This window comes from Zootoca vivipara, chromosome 7 (genome assembly GCF_965207765.1).
Source record: "Zootoca vivipara chromosome 7, rZooViv2.hap1.1, whole genome shotgun sequence".
Classification (NCBI taxonomy): domain Eukaryota; kingdom Metazoa; phylum Chordata; class Lepidosauria; order Squamata; family Lacertidae; genus Zootoca; species Zootoca vivipara.
Window position 1 is genome coordinate 73043363 of NC_142590.1, and position 20158 is coordinate 73063520.

General features: G+C 42.4%; 1 protein-coding gene across 2 annotated transcripts in view; it reads right to left on the reverse strand.

Annotated features, from left to right (window-relative positions):
* ZHX3 (zinc fingers and homeoboxes 3) overlaps positions 1-19503 on the reverse strand; it is a 45707-nt gene extending 26204 nt beyond the window's left edge. Inside the window, exon 1 of one of the 2 annotated variants that reach the window (XM_035122999.3) lies at positions 19184-19503. The gene's annotated coding sequence lies outside the window, so the exon portion shown is untranslated. The remainder of the gene's footprint in view (positions 1-19183) is intronic. The other variant, XM_035123000.3, reaches the window with a different exon arrangement.
* Between the last annotated feature and the right edge of the window lie 655 nt (positions 19504-20158).

Consider the following 20158-nt stretch of genomic DNA (forward strand, 5'->3'; position numbering starts at 1 on the left):
TCAGCGCTGAATGCCAAGTGCTTGACCTACAAAGTTACCAAGAATTTGCCAGGAAAAATTTAATACGTAATGAGAGAACAAGTGATGAAAAGTGCTGAGTGAGAGTGCTTTGCTTTGAAAAGCCTGCACAAAAGTTCTGCTGGAGCATACTATGCCCTGGCCTTACATTCCTCTGGGCTAGTTATTGTTAATTCTTGTTATGCAACAGGGGAAATTAGAGTAGACTAAGGTCTTGTAGCCAAATATCTGGCTGATTGTTTCAAATCACCATATAATTCTACAACTCTCTCCTCTGCCCATTTTCTCCCCACTCCCTCCAGCGTTTTCTCCCTCTTACTCCCCTGAACTTCTTCCTCTCTTAAATGTCAACACTTGCTTTCTATCCCAACTCACTTCCCTTGGCATGTTTCCTTCTCGGGCCCTTGGCCCTGTTTCCCTGTTCTCTTAGACTCTTGCTTCACCTATCCATTCTTACTGTCTGGTCAGCTCAGTTGGTTAGAGCGTGCTGCCAAGGTTGCAGGTTCAATCGCCACGGGGGACAGCTGCCTATTCCTGCACTGCAGGGGGTTGAACTAGATGATCCTCAGGGTCCCTTCCTACTCTACAATTCTATGATCAGAGCAGGTCAACCTGCTATTTCAAATTGTGGCTCCTCACAGACCACCATTCAACGTTAAGCACTACACCAAGAGGGAAACCAAAACCACTTTGCAATAACAAATATGTGGCATTCCAAACCTGCTATAGTGTATTTAATTGCCTGAAGGCTCATGAGGCCACCATGAGGTTACCTGGGAGGCAGGCCCAGTGAACTGAATGGGACTAACTTCTGAGTAGAAATGCCCAGGATTACACAGTTACTGCCTGTATTTTCAGCATCTTGACTAGCTTATAATAGCCACCTAAAATGTTCTCCTATACAGTAATTGTATATTGTGTGTCTTATGACACTTACTTGAAATACCTTTTGAACTGGCTTCTTTACTTTTGTTCAGCCCGATTCGTTTAGCATCTTCTGAATTAGTAGATTAAGTGATCATCTAGTATGGATGGAACAATTTGGACTATTGAATGACTCATTATATTGTGAAACTATTATTTTATTTAACCATGCAAGTTTAAGTTTATCAGCGGCAAATAGGTTAAATACAGAAAGTTTAAATTAAGTGCCAGAGCATTAAATAAAGAATGCTGAAATTCCAAATTATTTTTCTGACACAATGGTTCAGTCCCATTATAGGTCTTTCTCAACAGATGAAGGTTACAACTGAGATATTGCATGTACAGTTACAAGGCAATTGTTGTTGTTTTAAAAAAGTGTAATTGATTGGTTAGAATGCCATACAGTGGTACCTCTGGATACATACTTGGTCCGTTCCGGGGTGCCGTTCTCACCCCGAAAAGTATGTATCCGGAGCGGCGCTTCTGCGCATACGCACGACGAAACCTGGAAGTAAACACTTCCGGGTCCGCCGCGTTCTTAAGCTGAAAATATGCAAACCACAGCAAACATAACCAGAGGTATGACTGTACTGTAAAGACATGCCTTTAAAATCTACTTTGGCGAAGTAAAACTTAGTAGAAATTGCATTTACAATTTTCAGAAAACAAGCAGTACTGCCCTTTGGATACTATTGCTTAGAAATGCAGTTTCTTAGCTTCAAAGGGAGGCAGATGAACAGCTGTGGAAAGAAAGGTCAATTCACATATACAGCAGCAAAGTACACCACATTCCTTTTGTCTCAGAATTAACATATCATTTGTTCTCATCAGTGGGAAATTCAATCACTTTGCCTTCTCCTTAAACCTTTGCTTGTGTAGCAGAAAACTTGACCTGCACTTGATCTTATAACTTCAGACTAAACTCTTTTGCTTGGCATAGCAGGGGACATTTCTTCCCTACTCAGAAGTTCACAGGTAAAAAAGAAAAAGAACTTTGGGAAGGTGGGGAAATTTTTCATTTTATAATAGCAGCCCACAAATGGCCATATTAAAATAAATAAAAAAATCAATAGCTTTTCTTGAAAATGCCAGAAGAAAGCTGTTTAAAATATTTTATCTTAAGTATGGAAAGTTTTGTTTTGAGCGCTATGGCTTAAATTTATCCAAATTTGTTTTCTAAAGAAATGGGTGTGGATGGGGAAAGAGGGGATACTTATTTTTCTCCACAGCTTTAAAACATGCAGATGTTTCATTCCACAATCCTATCCCCTCTAGGGAATGTTCCAGAGAGTTTGCACCCAATAGTGTAATTTGAAAACTACTTTGTAATTTTCAACAATATAAAATTTTGCAATAAAATATTGTGCCAATAAAAACTGAGGGGGAGGACAGAAGAGGAAGATTCTGGACTGTGAAGTAAGTTTGTGTTTACTTGGATCCAAGAGTAACATTTCTGCTGAAAAGAGGATAACGAATTACATATTTGTATAAATGTGTACATGATATGGGACCTGCCCTAGCACACACACAAAAAGGTTTCCAGTAAGCTTCATGCCCCCCATTAACATTTTTTTCAATATTTTATTAGTTGATTATAAGAACAACATATAATCAAATACAAGCAATCAAATACAGTTTTCCCCTAAACCCCCCCCCAAACAGTCCCAACTAAATCCAGGTAATTACATTAGTAATATAATCAAATAAAAAATTATTTCTACAGTTGCTGGTTTAAAAAAATATCATTCCACATGCTCCCATGTATCTTAGGTGGTTTAAATGCATGTTCTTTTTTTGATGCATATGTAATAAAGAAGGACCACGTTATGTAAAAGTTATGTAGTTTCTCACATTTTCTTTCACGTACCCTTTCTGTTAACTTTTCCATCAAAATTAATTCCCAGACATAAGCATACCAAACTTCATATAGGTTCATGTTTAATGTCCCCCAGTGTCTAGCAAAAGCAAGACATGCTGCAGTTATAAGATGCACAATTCTTTGTCTCTAAGATTTTGTGCTTCATCTGGAAATATGGAAAGCAATGGTATTTTGGGATCTAAATTGATTGAGATGTAATTTGTTCCATTTCCTGAAATATTTTTAATCAGAAGTTTTTAATCCATGTTTTTAACTAACTTTTAACTTCAGGGTCGCTTCCCATTGATAAACTCTGGTCCATGAAACCATTCTATTTAGTCTAAAAGAAAACTCCATGAAAATTGTTCATGAATGATTCCTCACACCTGTGTGAATGACACATATTCAAAACTCAAGGAATACATCCTACTGGTGGCACTGTAGAGCTATAGAGACTTATTGGTACCTATGGTGGACCTGCCCTTGGACAGCTTTCTGGACTAAAGTTATGGGGGAAATTAGCAACATTAGTAACATGGTCCACCCAGATCTGGATGCATCTCCTCTCCATATTTAAAGGCAGCAGATCCGGAGTTATTTCACAAACCTGAGTTGCAGCTCATTGTTTGGTCTGGAGAGAGCTAAACCACAAACCCAGAATTGGATTAAGGCAGGCTTCCTCAACCTTGGCCCTCCAGATGTTTTGAGACTACAATTCCCATCATCCCTGACCACTGGTCCTGCTAGCTAGGGATCATGGGAGTTGTAGGCCAAAAACATCTGGAGGGCCGAGGTTGAGGAAGCCTGGATTAAGGCAACCCATAGCTTAGCTAAATGCAACAGCAGAATGACTAGGGAGGAGAAAAGCTGCCATGTTCTCCTCTCCAAGAGCCTGCATGTTTGCTAATTCATACTAAGCCATGGTTAGGCTTACCGTTACATGTGAAACAGGCCAAAATACTTGAAAAGGCAGGGTATTACATAAATATAACCAAAGGCAGTCATCCACATATGAGGAAACCTACATGCACAAATGAGCCCTATCCAAAGGCCTGATTTTGTACAATAAATATGCTTATGTTTCCTAATTTGTTATATATAGACAGTAAGTCTCTTCAAGTGACAGCCCCTAGCCTAGCCTAATCTGGCTCTAGGTCAGTTTAATTGACTCCCCATTAAAAAGAGGAGACCCTTTATATTTTCTGGCTATGGACTCTACACATAGCCTGTCTGTCTGTCAGACTGACTGTCTGTCTCTCTCTGTGTGTGTGTGTGTATTCTGAGCAAGGTTACCTTTATTTGATCTAGAAACCTAAGCAACTGCAGGTAATTACAGGCTTGTTACCAAAGGTGTTTGGACTGCATGAAAGAGTTGCTGCAGAAAGTAAAGGAAACTTTGCAGGCAAGGTAGTTCACAACATGATCTCAAACAGCTGACTTATTTTGTTAATAAAAAAAAAATAGTCACCTTGTTTACTCCCCTCAGCTGATCTTGCGTGACCACTAATACGGAGGTGTTTTTAGCTTGCCTTCACCTGGTTTTTCCCATTATTTTAAAGAGCAATAGGCTTAGTCACCTATTGCTTTTAGGTGTTATTCGGCTGTGTGGACACACCAACCTCAGCTGCTACCTTTGGTGCATCTCATATTCCTGGCTTTCCTGGTTGTGCCCTTTGTGGCAACAACATTTGAGATGTGTCAAGGGGCTGTGAACCAGAGGCAAATGTTCATGTGGACATGACCTTAATCCACATGAAGTTTCCTATGAACAAACCACACACTCCATTTGCCCATGTCTCCTTCACAGGTTCAAAGAGAATTTACTCCCCACCACCACCAAAAAAGAAATGCACATAAGTTTCTTCAAAGTTAATATATTACACCACAACCATACTTTATCAATTTATAATTTTAAAAGCCCAAATTCAGCTTCCCATATACAAATTTAAGACCGATGCTCACTGTGTTGTGGTATGCTAGTTATGTACGTCTATATTTAGATTGTCTTCTAAAAAAGAGAGTGCCTACCATCGCTGACAGGCTTGAAGCAGCTCTGAGATACAGTGCCCTCTGGAATGGGGTACATCTGACATCATCAGTGACTAGGAGGAGGGTGGGGAGAAAGTGGCGTTCAGCTCCCCCTCATAAGGTTACCAGGCAATGAGATAAATAAAAGATAAAGTATTTTACAGGGGGTGACTCTTGGGTATTCGTTCCCCAATACTTTTAAGAGGTTAAAAAGGACAGGTACGTGGAATCTGATTATTAAACACAATTCTGTCTCGGGAATAAGTTGGTTTAGCTTGATGGTCCTCAGCAAATATCAAGCACAAGATAATAGCAAATGCAGGCAGCCACTCTCGGTCAAATGTCTAGCTTTATTTGAGGGGGAAGGAAGTCAAGTTTTGAAATGTTAAGATGATTGTAAAATTAGTGAAATGTATGAAACTAGTGAAATGTATAAACTTGAAAAGTATAAATAAAATTTGGAAAACTGGAAAAAAAGAAGTTCCTATTCACTGGGGTGGGGGGAGGGAATGAGCTGTAATAAAAATTCCTAATAATTCAATACAAAATAATACTTAGAAAGCCAATTTGAGTATTACACTCTTGCAAACAATTATCACTTGTGTACTTCAGCTGAACAATGCTAAATAAAGTATTGTATATTTGGTTTGCATTTCCCATCCTAGCAGCTATACAAAGATGTCTGTCTGTATTTCACTGTACTGTCATATAAATTAAATGGGTATGGCTCTACACAGAAGGGAATTCATAACATCAACAAAGTGAAAAGCTCCTAGGATGGCTGCAGTAATTCATTGCTCAGTAGAGCTCCTACAGAATACACACAGGCACTCCTCCTTGCTTAGATCCGCCCCGTCAATATTAGGGTATTGTTTTGTATACCTGAAGGAGCATCTCCACCCCCATCACCCAGCCCTCTAACATCTAGAACAGTGATGGCGAACCTATGACACGCAGAGCCCTCACTGCTGGCATGCGCCCGATTGGCCCATTTGCACTGTTGTTGTTTCCCCATTTGTTCTCCCGCTCCTCCTCACTCCTCACGCTACAGCTTGTCTCCGCTGTTAAAACCCGGATCCTTTTGTTTGTTTGTTTTTTGTTGCTGGTAGCCAGATTGGTTTTTTAACCCTTTCTGTGCTGTTTTTTCTGGCGCTTTGGCAGACGATGATTGGGTGTAACAGCGTTCATTTTTTAACCCGTTCTGTGCTGGGGTTTTTGGCGCTTTGGCAGACTATGTCAGTGCTGCGTGTTAGTTCCAGCGAAGGTATTATTCGTCATTTATCTCTGTTCTCTTTCCGCCCCAAAAAGTGCAGCAGCTTTAGGGCACCCCCACCAAAGCAAAGCAACTTTTGCACCCCCCCCAAAAACCTCCAAAACTTTGGTCAGCAGCTCCCCCCAAAAAGCTCAACAACCCTGGGCACTTTGTGATAAATAAGGTTTTTTTTGGTTTGGTTTGGTTAAATAATTAGTTTTTGATTTATTAAATACAGTTATATATTACAATTATACATTTTTGTTATTTAAACTATAAATATCGTGAAATTATGGTTTTTTTCTTGAAGTGACACACCACCCGAGTTATGCTCGGTTTTTTGGCGAATTTTGACACACCAAGCTCAAAAGGTTGCCCATCACTGATCTAGAATCACATGGGAAGGACCTCTCTCCTCCAACTCTGGATCTCAATCTTCCACCACCACACCATCTTCTCTGCCTTCCTACTGGTCCATCTGAGTCTGCCAAAGCATTCCAGATTCTGATGGAGCCGAAGGGCCCATGGCACTTCGAGAGATGGAAATGTATTTATTATCATTATTTCTGACTGCTCTTTTGTGCAAATCCGTGGTACCTCGGTTTAAGAACAATTCAGTTTACAAACTCTGCGAAACTGGAAGTAGTGTCTTGTTTTGCAAACTTTACCTTGGTCTAAGAACGGAATCTGAATGGTGGAAGGGCACCGGCGGCGGGAGGCCTCATTAGGGAAAGCACGTCTTAGTTTAAGAACAGTTTTGGTTTAAGAACGGACTTCCGGAATGGATTAAATTCATAAACCGAGGTACCACTGTACTAGAAAACTTGTTCTTCAAAAATAAAAAAATAAAAAAATGTAAAAGGTGTTGTTGCAAGGACAAGCAAATACGTGTGTGCCTGCCCACAGCTGGACAGGTTTCCAGAACTTATGGATGACAGGAAAATACTACTTGATGGGAGAGGACAACAGCATAGAGAACAAATAAATTCTATAGAGGACCACCCACTAGTGTGGTCAGGAAACATCAAGACCAATTTCAGAGGCATAAAATTGAAAGCACTTGTGTGTGAACAAAGTTGCACAACTGCACACAATGGAACAGCAATCCACATACATATTATTGTCCTGGTGTGTGCACAGCCCTCTGTTAATGCTGCATTCGTAAAAGTGTTTTGCAATTTAATGCCAGCAAGAAACTTGAGGGTACTGTAATTGTCAGCATACGCCCCCCCCCCCTAGACCACAACCTGATATTTGAAAATAAGTAATCTCAGCAACATCTGTCAGTGAGAGAATTGTCATGTCATGATGATAATGAATTTGAAGCATTAGAATCTTAACTTTCTGACAGAATCCTTGCATGTTTCCAGAATGTTAGACTAATCTTTAGTGAATGCAACACAAGCAAACAATGGATAATTCAGTAGTAGAGATCTGCTCTGCATGCAATCTTTGGGTTCAATCCCTGGCATCTCCTGGAAGGGTTGGAAACAGCTCCTGCCTCACAGTAGACCATATTGAGCTAGATCAACCTGTGGTCTGACTCAGTACAAGGCAGCAGCTATCTGTGAACTCACACTGACAGTTTAGGTTTGATTTAACATTGGAAGCACCACAGAATCCACTCCAATTACTGCTGGCAAATTGATTTACAGATACCCAGTGGAAGCTCTATCGTAAAATGTTGTCGTCCCCTTAGATAAACTAACCAGATAGTCAGGAAACACTTATTTTTATATATTTATTTTATTTATTAGGCTGACATTCCACCCTTCATCAGAAGCTCTCAGGGCTGTTCACAATATAAAAACACAAATAGTTAAAACAGAAACAACAAAACAATCACTCCCTTTTCCAATGCTGAACTCCTGAACTCTGCCAAGTCAACCCAGTCTACATCTGAACTCTTGCAAATCTTATCTTCTTTCTTTTCAAACACTAGACTGTAAACAAGATAGCCCAAAACACAAGCCATCTCATGAGCTACGCAAAATTCAAAAGTGTTAGGAAAATCAGTCCTACTAATGACCATTCTCAAAAGAGAACTAACAAATCTGGAAGTGTTTAATATCTTAGTTTTGAAGCTCGTTACGAGCCAGATGGCTCAGTATTAGCACACCAAGACTGCAGCATAGGGCTAGAACATTTGAGTCATTATTGACTCAGAAGAAAATAAAACACCCCATGTTGCCTCCATGCTTCCCAAGGTGATTTCATTTTCTCACAAATTCTTCAACCCAAATATTAGCATTTCTCCCCCTTGAACTTAGAAGACAAGCTACAGACATTACTGCTTTTTTAAATAAATAAAAAAACAGTGCCCAGGAAGCAGTAGTAAGCAGCACTGTTAATACAGAAAGAAACTGTGGTTTAGACTTGTATATCAAAATAGCAGGCAGGAAGATTAATATCACACTAGAGATAATGCTTGCTTCTTGTTCCCACAGCTAGAACAGTGCGGCTAATTTGACTGATCACAAGGAAAACGAAACTTAAAACAGAGCCTCCGAACCTAGGATTGACCACACCTGCTCCTGCTGCAATTAAAAAATACTCCAAACTCCTGCACAGCGGGAGAATATTAAATTGGCACCACATTTTCAGTAAACATGGGAAGAGGAGGGACAAAAAAGGGGGGGTACTGCTAATGAACTATTCAGACTAGCACAACCATTCTTGACTGCACCAAAAGGATAATTTTTTAAAACGTAAGAAAAAGCAACATAAGAGAATTAAAAGGCTGAGGTGGCTGCTTTCATATAACTCAGGCGGCTGAGTTCATACAGCTCAGCACTGACTGGCACCAGCATCCAGAGTTTTAGACAATGGCCCCTCAAAACTTACCTGGAGCTGCTGTGGATTGAACCACAATATTTTGCACGCAATGCAGATGCTCTACTGCTAGAGTCCATTCCACATTAGCCCTCTTACAATACATTGGCTATTTTGTTAACCATTTTCAAACACAGATGTATAAAGAAACAAGAATTCAGAAACAGTATCAACACACCTGCAGCATTACCTCAAGGACTGCCTCTCCCCATATGAACCGAACCTGACCTTGCGATCAACATCGGGGGGGGGGGGTCTTTTTGTGCCTCCTTCACGAGAGGCCCAGAGGGCAGCAACACACAAACAGACCTTTTCTGTGGTGGCTCCCCACTTGTGGAATGCTCTCCTGGAGTCTTCATTACACATCTTCAGGCACCAGGTGAAAACTCTTCTCCATTACCAGGCCTTTGGCTGTTTTAACATTCTATGGCTTTTTAAATGTGTGGGGGGGGGGTTTACTGGTTTGTTTCTGTTTTCTTATGTATTTTATGTTTTCATTTGGTATTTTTATGATGTGAACAGCCCAGTGATCTTCAGATGAAAGGCTGTATACAAATTTAATTTACAATAGTAATATCCTACTGTGCTCTTAATGATTATTGTTGAGCATAAAATGCTTCCAGGAAACTTCATCTCACCTTATTGGATTTTGTTTATATTTCTGAAAGGGAAAAATCTGAAGAAGTAAATATAAATCCATCACCATAAGTGTGCATATGGACCCACAGGGCCGTCTTAAGCGCCCCTGGCGCCGTGGAGTTATGGATCCCTCCGGCGGCCCCCCCGCCCCGTTTCCCAGCGCGGCAGGCGGGCGGGCGCAGAGCGCAGCACGGCTGTCACAGGCGCTGATTGCGGCGCCGCGGCGGGCGGGCACAGCACGGTTGTCGAACCGGCAGACCGGCCGGCCAGCAGGTGGGCGCAGCTCGCGGCGCCCTCCTGGCGGGCCGGCGGCGTGGTGCCCTGCGCCACTGGGGGTCTACCTAGAGCCGGCCCTGTGGACCCATAGTACAATGTTTTTCTATTCCTTAAGATAAGTCATGCCTGGTTTTAGGTAACAAGAGCTAGGTGACAAGTTTTAGGTATCTCTCCTTTAGCTGGGCCAATTTTTATGGGAGGGGGGACACTAAACTTTCCTACGCACTTTTCTCTGGTGTCTAGTATTTTTCCAGTACCACAAATGCTTTGGTGTTGCCACAAAGGTGTACAAACATCTTCAGAGCAAACTAACTCCAATGTGAAGAGTAAGGCAAACCCATATTTCCGAGACATGAGGCAACTGTTGGGGAAGACGCTTTTGCCAACAATGAAATGAACACGTAACTAAAGCAAGATGAATGGAAGGCTTGCAATGTCATGGTGAAAATGTGGCCAACAGCACGGGAAGGCCACTTCACCAAAAAACATATTGTTCCGTGTGGTGCTGCCTGTATGTGACCCGTGCCACTGCTTTTCTGAATCAGTCCTTATGCTGTCATAGCTGGTGCCTTTAATATTTCATTGTCTACCTGAACACACTTGCTTTCAACTGTGCTGGAGAAAAGTAAAGGCACTTCTGTCGCTTAAAGGTTCACACTTATACAGCGGCTATCTGGTGTTCAATACAATGGGCTTATCTCATGCTGAGAGTTCTGAAATTCTATACTTCTCAATAATACCTATGGGATCCACAAAACCAACTGCAGGCCAACAGTTGTGTATGTGGCCTACTAGGTGCTTGACACTGATGAAGCAAGAATGAACATCCTGAAACTGTACAAGAAACATTTTTCTGGTAGAGTTTCTCACCAACTTTTTAACTAAACACAGTGCTTCAGCAGGTAAAAGGTTTTGTATATTCTTGGCCCAATAGAAGCATTGGTCCAATAAAGAAAATTTACATTCCAATCAATCACAATCCTAAATTTTTAAATAAATTTTGTGAAGTGTTGGGTTACCCAATAAATAAGGGTTATAATTATTCCCAGTCTAAGTAAATTGATTTGTTTATTTAACAGACCTTAAAGCGGTTTACAAAAAAAAACCAACAATATTAAAGTTAGCAATAAAGGACAGTTAATAAATGATATAGCTTTTGCCTCTAACTTGTTGTATAACGGGCAACCTGTTAAAAGCAGCCACTTCTAAACAGACACTAAACACAACCAATTGTCACTGTGGAAAAATGTACCAGTTGGCAACCATTGTGGAAATATCAAGAACCACCTCCTTTAGAAGCCAACACTGGCTTGTTTACAGGGCACAAAATTAACCCAGAGAACATCCAGGCGAGATGTGGGCACAATGTTTGCTCTGAATCAGGGTTCAAATCCCATGAGAGAATCTGCCCTTCCAGCTCTAGTCCCTCATCTGCAAATAGGGACTAATTCTAGCCAACTTCATGGAGCTTTTCAAAGGCTGATTGAGGCAAGCAAAGAAGTCATCCTTCCTTTCCTTTGACCTCATAGTACAGTAACACGAAAGGAATTTCTAAAAATTCATTAAATGCACAGTGAGAACCAAAGCTTATATAGCTCCTCAGAGGCTGAAGCCCCAGGGCTGGCAACACCTCATATACCCAGTTTACAATCTTCTGAAAGGTGGATGCTGGCAGCCAGCAAATACCCGACAGCAAAACTGTATTCAGACCTGCGCCCTAATCCCAACTCCAAGATTTGTCAGGATGCAGTGTACTTCAGCTCATTTGCGATAAAGGAGTCTCACCATGCTGTTATAAAGACATTAAAACAGACTGGAAAATATATTTAAATTTCATAAGATGCTTAACACAAATACTTGTTTGTCTTGCAGCATCAATAGGTTCTAACAATTCATCTCTCGCTGACAGATGAGATGCAGTACGGATTAAGAAACCAAAATAGCAGAAATGGGTTCAGGTGCCAAGGCACCTATGTTTCAGAATGAGCATAACAAAGACATTGAATATCTTTTTCACAGGGCTCTTATGTAAATGATACATAATGTTTATATGCTATTAGCAAGAACAACACAAGACAAATTCTGTGTCTATTTCAGGGCCCTCTGGGAGAGTTATTATTTTGGTTTGTTCCTTACAAACATATGAGTCTTGCTGGGTTAGACTGAAACCTGCCTAGTCCAACATCCCATTTCCCAGAGGGGTCCACCAGATGCCTCTAGGAAGCCCACAAGCAGGACATGAGCTTGCAAAATGTCTAACTTGTTGCTGCCGCTCCTCCTCTTCCTGTTCTTTAAAGTTTATAATACCTCTTATTCTGGAGACAGCATATAAAGCTGGAATAGGATAGTGACTAGAGTAACTAAGACTTGGGAGGCCAGGAGTGGTATTCAGCTGAGTTTCAAAATTAGTGGATCTATGTTAGTCATCTTCATTAATTTCATTGGGTCTACTCTTGAGTAAAATAAAAAGCAGAGCCACACCATACATTTAAAGTACATGCAGTATACATTTAAAGTGAATGACTTTCCTCAAAGAATCCTGGAGACTGTGGCCTGTTAAGAGAATTATAGCTGGGAATTATAGCTCTGTGGGGGGAACTAGAATTCCCAGGATTTCTGTGTTTTAAATGTGCACTGGACATGCAATAATAATAATAATAATAATAATTTATACCCCGCCCTTCCTGGTTTGAAAACCGGGCAGCTAAATGTATGGTGTGGAACTGCCCTTAGTTGAATACCACCCTAGGGTTCAAATCCTCACTCAGCCATGAAGCTCACTGTGTGATATTGAGCCATTCACTCTTTCACAGTCTAACCTACCTTTCAGGGTTGTTGTACAGGATAAATGTAGGGGGGGGGGACAACAACCAAATAATTCACTTTTAGCTTCTTGAAGAAAATGTGAGAGATAAAAGTATAAATGAATAGATCCAGCCTTTGTGACTAGTAGAGTTTGTAGAGCCACTGCTATGCATTTGCAACCACAAAGTCCTATGTTCAATTCCATGCATTCCCAGTGAGGGAAGCCACTGTCAGTCTAAGCTAGGCATCCCCAAACTGCGGCCCTCCAGATGTTTTGGCCTACAACTCCCATGATCCCTAGCTAACAGGACCAGTGGTCAGGGATGATGGGAATTGTAGTCCAAAACATCTGGAGGGCGGAAGTTTGGGGATGCCTGGTCTAAGCTGACGAAGCTGGGCTAGATATGGTCTGACCCAGTGCTTTTTTTCTAGAAAAAGAAGTGCCGGACCTCACCATAAACACCTCCCTCGTTCTCTTAGAATGAAAGGTGCCGGAATTAAGTTCCTGTGAGGGCCCCCCCCTCCGGAAAAAAAGCCCTGAGTCTAACCACATAAGGCAGCTTTTACATACTATACATTTTTGTTTACTTCGACTGGAGTCTATGACAAACAAACTGAAGCAATATCCTGCAGAGATGTATACAGATTTGTAAACGTATCAATGGGAATGTTCATACATTCAGCTATGAAAGAAATTTTCCTAAAGCACTTTGCACATTCATGCTGCAGTCCTGCTGAGCTCTGTTGGCTATAGTGGGATTTATTCCTGAGTAAGCGTGCATACGATTGCACTGTAAAATTGATGGTCAGGGAACAGGGAATAGGAATTTTTAAAAATTATCATCATCGGATCTGGACTAGAATTGCAACACTTCAACACACAGCCAACTTAATTAACAGAGCAACAATTAAGCAATGCCTCTCTGCTGCTATAAACACAATTCTCCTTACAGCTTATTTCCTTCCGCTCCTCACAGGTTCTCTGCTCCACTTGATTTTGTCGCTCTTTTGTAATCCTTCATGCTCTTACAGGGGAAAAAAAATCAAATTCATTCGCCATAAGTAGTTCCAGTTCATGAGAAAACTATTGGCTCTTCCCTATCCATGGAGAATTAGCCAGCAAAGTTTCTTAGGACACAATGATCCCAAGTTTGGGATACAAGTGCTTAAATGGAAAGAACATGGAGTAAACTAAAATCTAAATTAAAATTGCAGATGGGAGAAAATATTGCCCAAAATAGTAAATGGTTACACTGTGTTTGTTCCCAACTCCTGCGATTAGAAATCTTGAGGGGTGGGATTGAGGAAAGGTTAAAAAGTAAAGATTTGATGGAGGAAGGAGAAATGTTGTGGGAGTACATAAAGCATTAGATTTCAGAATCTCTTCCTTTCTTTTTCTTTTTTTTAAAAAAAAACCCAGCAGGAGAGTTTTTAAAACATAATCATGCCAGACCAGTCATTTCCCAGAAATGTTAACCATCCAAGTGAAAGTGACGCAAGACCCCAGCACACGCTCTTTCCATCTGGGATTGGCATCCCACTCAAACATTTCCAGTTCCCAACATCCTCTGCAGCTAGCTAAGTGCAAATAAGAGGTCCCTGAGTCCAGCGAGGTCTTGCCTGGTAACGCAAGTCTTGCAGAAGGGCTGATTACAACACTACTCCTATCAGTGACATATTAGTTTTGGTTCCCGGTATCAGGAGAAGCAGAAAAACCTAGGTCTTAGGTTAGGATGGGAAGATATGTGTGTTGCTTCCAAAATTTGCTGCAAATTCTTCAAGTGATCATCTTCAAATCATAGAATCATAGAGTTGGAAGAGACCACAAGGGCCATCCAGTCCAACCCCCTGCCAAGCAGGAAATACCATCAAAGCATTCTTGACATATGCCTGTCAAGCCTCTGCTTAAAGACCTCCAAAGAAGGAGACTCCACCACACTCCTTGGCAGCAAATTCCACTGCCAAACAGCTCTTACTGTCAGGAAGTTCTTCCTAATGTTTAGGTGGAATCTTCTTTCTTGTACTGTAGTTTGAATCCATTGCTCCGTGTCCGCTTCTCTGGAGCAGCAGAAAACAATCTTTCTCCCTCCTCCATATGACATCCTTTCATATATTTGAACATGGCTATCATATCACCCCTTCACCTTCTCTTCTCCAGGCTAAACATACCCAGCTCCCTAAGCCGTTCCTCATAAGGCATCGTTTCCAGGCCTTTGACCATTTTGGTTGCCCTCTTCTGGACACGTTCCAGCTTGTCAGTATCCTTCTTGAACTGTGGTGCCCAGAACTGGACACAGTACTCCAGGTGAGGTCTGACCAGAGCAGAATACAGTGGTACTATTACTTCCCTAGATCTAGATGCTATACTCCTATTGATGCAGCCCAGAATTGCATTGGCTTTTTTAGCTGCTGCATCACACTGCTGACTCATGTCAAGTCTGTGGTCTACCAAGACTCCTAGGTCCTTTTCACATGTACTGCTCTCAAGCCAGGTGTCACCCATCCTGTATTTGTGCCTTTCATTTTTTTGCCCAAGTGTAGTACTTTACATTTCTCCTTGTTAAAATTCATCTTGTTTGCTTTGGCCCAGTTGTCTATCTGTTAAGGTCATTTTGAAGTGTGATCCTGTCCTGCATTTCACAGCAGTTGCTTCTGTTGCTTTTTATCACTGCTGCTTCCTGTTATTTATACAAAACCTGTAATGTGTTTTGTATATATATAAAAAATATCTTACCCTTCATCACAATAATTCAAAAAAGGCAAGTAACTATTATTCCTAATATACAGATGAGGAATCCAGATGGATGCAACCAGTCTACTCATTTATATGCAATTGTGCGTAAATTTGCTCTGCCTTAAAAAAAAGAAAAGAAAAAGCAGCAACAATTGGGAACAGTGGAAGGGCCTGTGGGAGCTTAAGTCTGTCCCTGCCCATTGTTCCCTCTCTCCCTAAAAATTGCTTCCACCTGCTTTTACCCCTTCAGCGAACCATATACCAGTTCCCATACACTTCCACAAAGGGAAAAAAGAAGCTGGGGCAGATTTTGAGTGGAAGCACGCTTCAAGAGGGAAGGCTTAAGCATACTGCCACTGGTCCGTAAATTTTCCACAGGCAACTGAACTCACTCTGTACAAAATTACACTTCAAAAAAATGTTATTTTGTGCTAAAACCATAGCACACACAGAAGGAAGAGTGGCTATGCTAAGTTTTGACTGGCGCTGCTCAGAGCCCAAGAACTTTTAGTGTCTCCTCTACTTGAACTTTTCCATTCCAGCTGGTCGTCAGGATAACTTGTAGTCAATAACTAGAACCTGAGTTTTCTTGTTTGCTTATTTCCTCCTCCCTCCCAATCATTTTTTCTTTTGGTGTCATTACAAAAGGGGCTGTGATTTTTTAATTTGGGGTGGTAGTGATTTGCAAGCCATTCTAGGAGTCTTTTTTTGTGTGGCTAAAGATAAGGAATTGGGAAAAGAAGCTTTAAATAAAACAAAAATTAAGAAGTTCTTGGCTAGCTCTGACCACACCATCAAAAAATCATTTTCTTTGAATTTCTAAGCAGCAAAGACCAAGTGTGTCATGAACTTTTTTAGGCAGCTGCTACAGCCAATTGAAAGAAAACAAACCTTTTATGTTTATGCAACAATGTCAAGCTAAGTACTTAACGTGGTGTTGTTTTCAAAAAGGGAGAAAGGCTCCAGAGAAAATGCCAGTGGTTTATTTTAATAAACCAAATACAGTTGCCATGCTGTGTCCGGTTTGAAGATAGCAGCACATTGCAAAAACAGACTGCGCTGGCAGCCGCTCATTACAGAGGTGCAGGATTATAAATGAGAAATGACACAGGTAAATATACTGTTTGCCACAAGCTGGCATGAACACAACATCAGGGTCAAGCAAAATTGCAATGCACAATGCAACTCGATGCTGTTGTGACACATATACCAACTGCTCTCAACTGCAGCCCACTGTATATGAGTATCACCTCCAGGCTGCACCTCAATAAACAAATACCAAATTCTGACACACTATGGAAATCTTAGTTTCCATGATTAAAATCAACATTTCTAGTCCTCATCAATATTTGGGAGAGGGTGTGTAGTGCTGGGGTGGAAGGGGGAAGGCACCCACAAAAAAACGGAAACTTGGTACTAAACTGATGTCTTACAAGGTAATTTACACAGTATATTTTAACTGTACGTAATGTAGGCAACTTCTGAATAGAGTAGTTGTTTTTAAAAAGTGTCAACACAGCCATGCCAATACACAGTGAATCTTTAAATTGCAAAAATACTTTTCTGCATGTTTTCCTATTTTCAAAACACCTTCTTACTACTGCAAATTCCCGGATAAACAGCTTTTTGACCTTAAGAGATGCCTATTGTTATAAACAGCAAATAAAATCTTTTGACACCTTCAACACTTACAGATTTATTGTGGAATCACTTTAATAGAATAGAGTCCACTTCATCAAATAAAGATGATGCTTGATTATTTTATATGTGTATGCATACATGTGTGCATATATACACAAACAAACATATAAACGTATTTTTTTTAAAAAAATGTAGATTACCCTTCATTAGTAATTCAAAAGCGGTTTACAATAATCTTCATAAAAATCAGTACAATAAAACCAGGAAATATACAATGTCCACTGTGTGTTTGTTTGTGTGTGTGTGTATATATATACAATATATAATCATCACAGACCATACTTTTTAGTATTTCTTGGTCATTTGACCTCAATTTATATATTTTTCCCTATGCTTTTTTGTGCATGTGGCTATATAAACACTGATAAATGCAAAACACCCTTGTCAAATGGGAACAATACTCCAGGCATCTACAGTAAGTAGATTTCAGGCCACAAAAGCGTAGGCCACATTAAATTTGTAGTCTTCAAGGTGCTACAGCATTCTGTCACAGTCCCCCCCCTGCCCCCCCACACACGGAGAGTGTAACATAGCTAGGGATGGCAATCTCAGGTAAAAAAAATAATTCTCAAGGCTTTCCTTTCCTTCCTAGCAAAATAACACAGTGCAAGAAGTAAAGAAGTCAGTGGGAAAATATGAAGGCAATGAGAACTAGGATCAGTGACAGAACCCAACAAGGGGAGGAAATATTATCAATAACAACATTTGTATAGTGCTTTCAAGTGTCTCATGGAACTGTTCAAAGTGCTTCATAAGCATTATCTAGATGAAATCCTTTAAAATCCCGTAAAGCAGGTATGGGGAATCTGTGGCCCTCTAAATGTTGTTCAACTACAATTCCCACAATTCCTGATAAGTGGCCATGCCAGCTGGGGTTGATGGGAGTTGCAATCTAAAAACATCCTAGGTCCCCCACCCCTGCTGTAAGGTTAGTCAGTGTTATTATCGCTGGGTAGCCAGTAGCCAGATACCGGTAATCAAAAGAAAATGAGCTATCCAGCAAGACTTTAGAGTAGGAGTGAACATCCTGGTGGGACTGAGAAACGATGATCAACCCTAACCTCACTTACCTGGGAGTAAGCCCCATTGAATTCAATAGGACTTACTTCTAAGTAGACGTAGTTAAATTGATTGCACTGGAAGAAACCAGTCACCATAAATGTAGCCCTTGCAGTGATTGGAAAGAAAAGTAAACAAACCAATGGAGGAAATTTTTAAAAAACTTTCTGAAGGGGCATAGAAGTCAGAAACCTAGAAAAGTTTAGCAAAGGTAGCATGCCTCTCTCTCTCTCTCTAATTCATGTCATTCTCCTTAAGGCAAGGGACAGGCTGTCAAAAGCAAAGCTATTTAAGGAATGGAGTTGAGAGGCAGCTTCCCGGCTGAGATGGAGGAGTGGGAAACTGAAAGATGGATTAGACAAGTTACTAAAAAGTCCCAGGGCCAGGTGTGTGTGTGTGTGTGTGTGTGTGTGTGCGTGTGCGTGTGCGTGTGCGTGTGCGTGCGTGTGTGTGAATGGATGACAAGAACGTGACGTGTAGGTATGGATTGGGTAAATAAGAGAGGAGAGCCAAAGATCAACGACAGCAGGCTCAAAGCATGGAGTGATAGGGTGGCAACCCCGTCCGGGGTGTGTGGGGAGTGAGAATCCTGTGACGGGGGGGGGGGGGAGAGAAGCCGTGGTTCTGGGAAGACAAAGGGACACGGATCCTGGGGTGTGTTGATGAGAGAGGGAGAAGAACCTTGTCCAGAAGCGCAGGGTGGGAGTAGCAATGACAGCCTGGGAGCCCAGGTTGGTGGTCCTGGGGGAGAAAAGGGTCAGGGGGAAAGGGCACCGAGGTGGTATAAGGTGGGGTGGGGAGGACTTTGGAGGGGTCCTATGCTTGTCCCAGGGGAGAGAAGGGGACATGACGGACGGGGAGGCAGCCTAGTGGGAAGGGTCTGCGAGAAGTAAGGGGCGTGTGGGGGACACTGACCGAGAGAGGGAAGGAAATTTGGGGTTTTTTAGGGGGGTACGAGCCTCCAGGTGGCACCAGCCATGGGCAGCACCTCCGACGTGGGAGGGGGGAGGCTGACTGAGTTAGAGCCCCCGAAGGGACGCCGCCGGTCGGGACTCACCTCCTGCCGTCGCGGCTTCGCCGGCTCCGGGTCCCGACTCCCGAGCGACGCGGGAGGAGGAAGAGGAGGCGCGTCCTGCTGCCCAGCTGCCGAGGCCCCGACGGCGGCTCCGTCCTGTGCGAGGGAGGAGGAGGAGGGACGGCGCGTGGGGGGGTGGCTGCCGAACCGACGCCGCGGAACCAACGTAAGGCTCGGGGGGGTGGGGGAGCGGACTCAGCGGGCTCGCAATGCTGGGAAGTGGGAAGGAGCGCGGGGGGCGGAGTGAGGAGCGCGGCGCGGGCGGGCGCAGCAAACAGCGCCGATTGGCAACACTGTAATCTGGAGTGGCCGCGAGGAGGGCGGGGGGAGGGGGAGGGAGCTGGGCCCGGAGGAGAGGGCTGACGTCACCAGAGTCTGGGCCAGGGCGTACGCATGCGCCTAAAGTCGAGTTGGGGCGACGTCTCGCCCCCAACCGGCCAGATTGCTTCTTGTTCTCTCCCTCAGCTTCTCATTTTCTGCGCCCCTTTCCCGTCCCCCTCCCCCTTAAATTCAGCAGTTGTGTCCACGTTTCCTCCTTTTCATTAAACGAAAGCAAGATTGGTGGCCCGCAGCTCAGCAGAGCAGAAATTTGGAACGGAGGAACCCACATTTCGAGGACCCCTTCGAGACCAGCAACATAGGAGCCAACTCCCCGGGGACTCCAGGGGTCTTCGCCCCCCATCAATTATTTGATGGGCATTGCCATTCAAATGGTGTGCGTGCTCCGTGTCATGTGATCGATTATGTGGGGTGGGGCTTATCTGCCCCCCCTGACCAGCAAGGAGGTCTCTGGGTAACCACTGCTATCTTCTTCAATGGGGCTGTTCCATGGCAGATCACATCTTTACAACCTCTGTGCTGCTGACCCTCAAACTTTGGGGTTGTTGAAATACATACAAGAACAAAAAACCCAATCAAATTGGGTCCAGTAAACCCAATGTTTTTAAACAGGCACCC